The sequence below is a fragment of the Malaya genurostris genome, chromosome 1 (genome assembly GCF_030247185.1).
Source record: "Malaya genurostris strain Urasoe2022 chromosome 1, Malgen_1.1, whole genome shotgun sequence".
Lineage (NCBI taxonomy): Eukaryota > Metazoa > Arthropoda > Insecta > Diptera > Culicidae > Malaya > Malaya genurostris.
This window is the reverse complement of record NC_080570.1, coordinates 92557906-92563131: the sequence shown is the minus strand read 5'-3', so window position 1 is coordinate 92563131 and position 5226 is coordinate 92557906. Positions and strand designations below refer to the sequence as shown.

Below are 5226 nucleotides of genomic sequence, written 5' to 3'. Positions count from 1 at the left end.
AGGTGCTTTTTTGTAAACAAATAAACAATGTGTTATCGAAGTTTTTAGATTTTTTTGTTATATATATATATATATATATATATATATATATATATATATATATATATATATATATATATATATATATATATATATATATATATATATATATATATATATATATATATTCATACATATTCACCATGGAAATCAGCAGTAATCATCATGAAAAATATAAGAAAGTAGCGATGAATTTCATAAGTAGGGGTTATGAAATTTATAAACAACTTATTACATTCATATCTGCATTTCTACATTAATCATAAGTCTACCTTACGAACTTCATAGGTATGATTTATGAAATTCATAAGTAGGTCAATGTAATTTTTTTCTCTGAAGATCATAAGTTTGACTTATGATTTCCATATGGAAAACTTGTAGCGAAATATCATAAGGGTTTCTTATAGATTTCAATAGCTTTTTTGCGTCCGTGTAGTGAAAAATAAACTTGAACTATGTAGTTGTGTATGAGATATGGTTATTCCATATCGGATTTTGTTTTTTGACCTCCTTGGCTTTTCAGAAATTTGCTCCTTGGCTTTTCGGAAATTGCTCAGTATTATATGTTAGAATGTCTCGGCACTGTTCACCGAATCGTTATGGTAGCCATCCGTTCTTCACATTGCAAATCACTCCAGTCAGAGGAGCAGGAATTTTTCCAACATCTGCTAAATGCGGGGAACCTTTACGTCATAATACTAATAGAAAATAATTCAATTAATAAGTTTATCCATCACGAAAGAAAAACTGTTGTGTCTGCCACCGTTCGGGCTATAATCAATTTGTCTGGGTCACGCATATATGAGTGACTATTGGGAAAACGCATACACAGCTTGCATTTGTTTCTCTTTTAATTTTTATTTTATCGTGTAGAGCGCTAATCGCTGTTTCCGTGGTACGTATACGAATCGTACCCATGTTCCACACCAAGGCCCGTCTATGAAATAAAGTCCCATCACTGCCAAAAAATATCGCAATTCTTCATTCATCAATTAGCTGGAGTGTATCTTTGAATTTGTTGCAATACAACAACGGAAAACATAAACAAACAAACTTGTTTTGCGCCGTAGCAACTAGCATAAAGCGTTGCCAGAAACGATCTCCTTCCACATTTTCAAACTATCGCAACGAAAGGGAGTAATTTGCTAGGCTTACTTGTTCAGGCTGTGAACCAAACATTGGCGGTTCGTTTGTATGGGACTTAGGGCATATTCAGGAGTGTTCTAGTTCTAGATGCATAATTTATGTCAGTTTTAAAATTTAAATCTAGAAATTATAACAAAATAAACTGGCAGCCCCAGCAGTGTTTTATCTGTGTTTCAAATATAGAAAAAATAGAACGGCAATGTATACCAGTTTTAAATTTGACAGTAGAACTGGTCGAATAAATAAAACTAAAACGGATTGCTGGGGATACGTTTGTTTCAGTTTCATTTACATTATAAACCACCCATATGAATCTTGCAGCTGCTGAATTTGCTCTTAGGGGTATTATTATTTGTATTTGGATGTACTGTCCCATACAAACGAACCACCAATGTTTGGTTCACAACCTGAACAAGTAATCCTAGCAAATTACTCCCTTTCATTGCGATAGTTTAAAAATGTGCAAGGAGATCGTTTCTGGCAACGCTTTATGCTAGTTGCTACGGTGCAAAACAAACTTGTTTGTTTATGTTTATCGTTGCTGTATTAAACTGCAACAATCAGTCTAAATATCACCGGCACTAGCACAAAAGATGAAAAATGAACACAAACACCCACGAATCTACAAATATCAATACAACTAGTACTATATTCATGGTGGCTTAACCATTCTAGATTATCGTTCAACTTACATTTCGCTTGTGATCTTGATTATCAGATAAAAACTGTTTGTTTATTTATTTTTCACTATAATAAACAGTAACTATGATGAACTTGTTCTTACCTTTCAGTGTTGCTAGTTTTATAGAAAACTCGTTAAAGTACAATGTCACTCTGACAGTGTATCATGACAGTGTACCGCACGATGCAAAATGTGTCCTTGAAAATTTATCGAAGTATTCCGTATTATAATTTGTATTTGGTTGTACTGTCGGGCCTGTGAATCCTGTAATTGGAAATAAACATTTCAGGTTTAAGATGAGTTTCAGTTAAAATAGTAATATCGGAATTCTTCTCTTGAAGAAAGTCGGATAATTCAGCAGTTTTGCTCCTGAGTGAGCAAGCATTCCAATTTACTACAACCGACTCATTATATTGCATATGCATAGGTTTATTCTAATCAAATTTTCAATAGTGTGCTATTGAAATACTGAAACGACTTTGCCATACATGTTTAATTTAAAAGTTCCCGAATCGATTGGTTGTTAAATTATATCAATCCATTAACAAATGTCTAGTGTGTTTGATAGTATATCCGAATACATATTGGACCAAAATGCTGTGAACAATCATCGTAATGTTTTATTAAAATTTTGTGTTATTTTTTTTAAACTTCGCATGGAACAACTCGCAACTTTCTGTGCAAAGCAATCAATGCAGAAGAAACTGACTACGTTAATTTAGTTCCGAAATGAATAAATTTGGAGATGTTCAAAAAACACCTTTTTTATTCAAATCATAAAAATGCTCTTTTGAAATGTAATAAATAGCTTTGACAGAACCAGAGAACCAAAATTTTTTAACGCCTGAGAACAATGGGAGCTGTCAAGTTGTTCCCCGGTTGGTGAAGTGAGAGTGAGAGTGAAAGTTGAAGCAAATACAAATTATAATACGGAATACTTCGACAAATTTTCAAGGACACATTTTGCATCGTGCGGTACTCTGTCATGATACACTGTCAGAGTGACGGTGTACCTTATTGAATTTTATATAAAACTGGCAACTCTGATGACTGGAAAATGATTCACCATAGTGACTGTTTATTACGCTCATAAACAAAGATGTTCAATTTTTCGAGATCGTGGAAAATCCGAAAGAATTTGAATGTAATTGAAGCTGCTTTTTGTGATTACCATTGTTTGACTCAGAACCGATATGACTATCGACATCTGGAAGCACCCGGATTCAGTTTTGAAAACTGTCGCAGGTTAGTGTCGTCAGAGGAAACGCAAGACTTGAATTTCTAACCTTGATGTTTTATAGAAATGCTCAACAATGCACCAACGATTTGTTCCGCCGAAAGCTATTAAAACTCGTGCTACTGAGAGACCAATCGTGGAGGATAAAAACTGCGAAAATATTCACTACTTGACTAAAAACATGAACTACTGTGGTACCGGAACAGCTGCTGACACGGAAATAACCACTCATATGATATCGTCAAATTTAGAATTACACCGGTTAAATACTGGATGAACAGTCCCGGTAGTTATTGTTAATACGATGTTGAAACAGTTTTTGTTTCGCTATCAAGGTCATATTAGCGCTGCTTTGGTTTTAGGGGGTGTAGATCATACGGGATCGTATATTTATTGTATTTATCCTCACGGATCGACAGATAAGCTGCCTTATGCTACAATGGGATCGGGCAGACTTGCAGCTTTGTCCGTGTTCGAATCTCGCTGGAAACCAGATGTGGATGAAGAGGAGAGCAAAAAGTTGGTTCGTGAGGCAATTACTGCCGGAGTTTTCAACGATTTAGGATCCGGTTCTAACATTGATCTATGTGTGATTCGAAAGAATGATGCACTATATTTGACACGTTCGACGTTCGAGGAAGCTACTAAAAAAGGTACCCGTTCCCTCGCATATGACTACAACAACGGCAGTTCAACAGAGCAAGTGTTTCAACATTGATATTACCGAGGAATGCGAGTGGTCCAGAAGAATATCACACTGGCGTCAGTTATGAATATGGTTCTTCCATAAAAAAAAACAATATGAAACTTGGTAGTGGAATAAATAAAATACCTCAAATCACGGAAGTTTTCGTTTTGAAATATAAGTCATTTCATGCATAAATGTTTTCATCCGCTATTCGATAGCGACGCATTGTTTTCATGATAATTATTAGCATACTTCGATGTCGTAGTGTTGCCAGAGATTTTCTTTTTCAACTTTTCTAAGCTGTCATGACGAAAAAGTAAAACATGCTAGGCTAAATTGATCATTCTGTGAACCAAACATTAGCGCTCCGAATGTATGGGACTTAGGGGTATTATTATTTGTATTTGGTTGAAGTGTGAACGGTAATAGCGGCCCTTACACGAGCATTGTTTTTGTCATTTTTAATGATGACTAAGTAATGATGTATTTCAAATTTGATAAAAATCTCGTCATTACTGCACCATTACACGTTCATTAAAATGATATTATTTTTTAGTAATGACATTATTAATAATTCGTGTAAGGGCCGCTAATAAGTCACAATTTTAAAGGCTTTTGTAGCAGCCAGTACATTCTACTTCGTGGGTTTGATTGACAGTGAATTTATATCGATTTTTACTTAGAACAAAATTAACATGTAAAACAGTAGAGACAATTTTATTTTGTATTTACCTTGGTTTTGTTGTTCTGTGTAGTGGTGTGGTTGAAAAGTAGCGTGCCCAGCAGGGTTGCCACATATACAGATTAATCTGTATTTTACAGATTTTTCAGATAAATTTGTGATCAAGATTCTGTATATACAGATTTCAGATTTTTGGCAAGAAATACAGATTTCTACAGATTTTTGAGAGTGTCATATGCGTTATGAATAATGATCGAGTTAAAACATATTGAATCATGGTACTGTTGTTTCTCGAAGTAAAACCATTATCCTGATTTTGTGTTAATTCTTAAAAGAGGGTAAAACTTACATAAATAAGAACACCAAGAACAGTAAACACAGATGTCCTATCTTCTAATAAGGATTTTTCTATGCTGACTTCATCATTTCGAAAGGCTCAACCTCAAAAATAACTTCCAGCAATTTTCCAACTACAACATAAAAAAATTCAAACCAAGAAAGACTTTTTCATTCCGTTCTGCTTCGATTTCTTACCACATTCCTCATACAGATTTTCAATACAGGTTTTTGATCTCCTGATACAGATGTACAGATTTTTCTTCTGAAAAATGCAGATTTAAATGTGGCAACCCTGGTGCCCAGATCAGCTGAATTCATTGAAATTGTCACACTATGACATTTTATAAGGCTTAGGGAAACTCAAATTCACTTATCCTTGATAATCTCTTTGAACAGGATGTACCGGTGAATGA

The 5226-nt window shown here is 34.3% G+C and overlaps 1 pseudogene; it reads left to right on the top strand.

Moving 5' to 3' along the window:
- Nucleotides 1–2972: 2972 nt before the first annotated feature.
- On the top strand, nt 2973–3864 carry LOC131439604 (proteasome subunit beta type-7-like; annotated as a pseudogene).
- The last annotated feature ends 1362 nt before the right edge of the window (nt 3865–5226 follow it).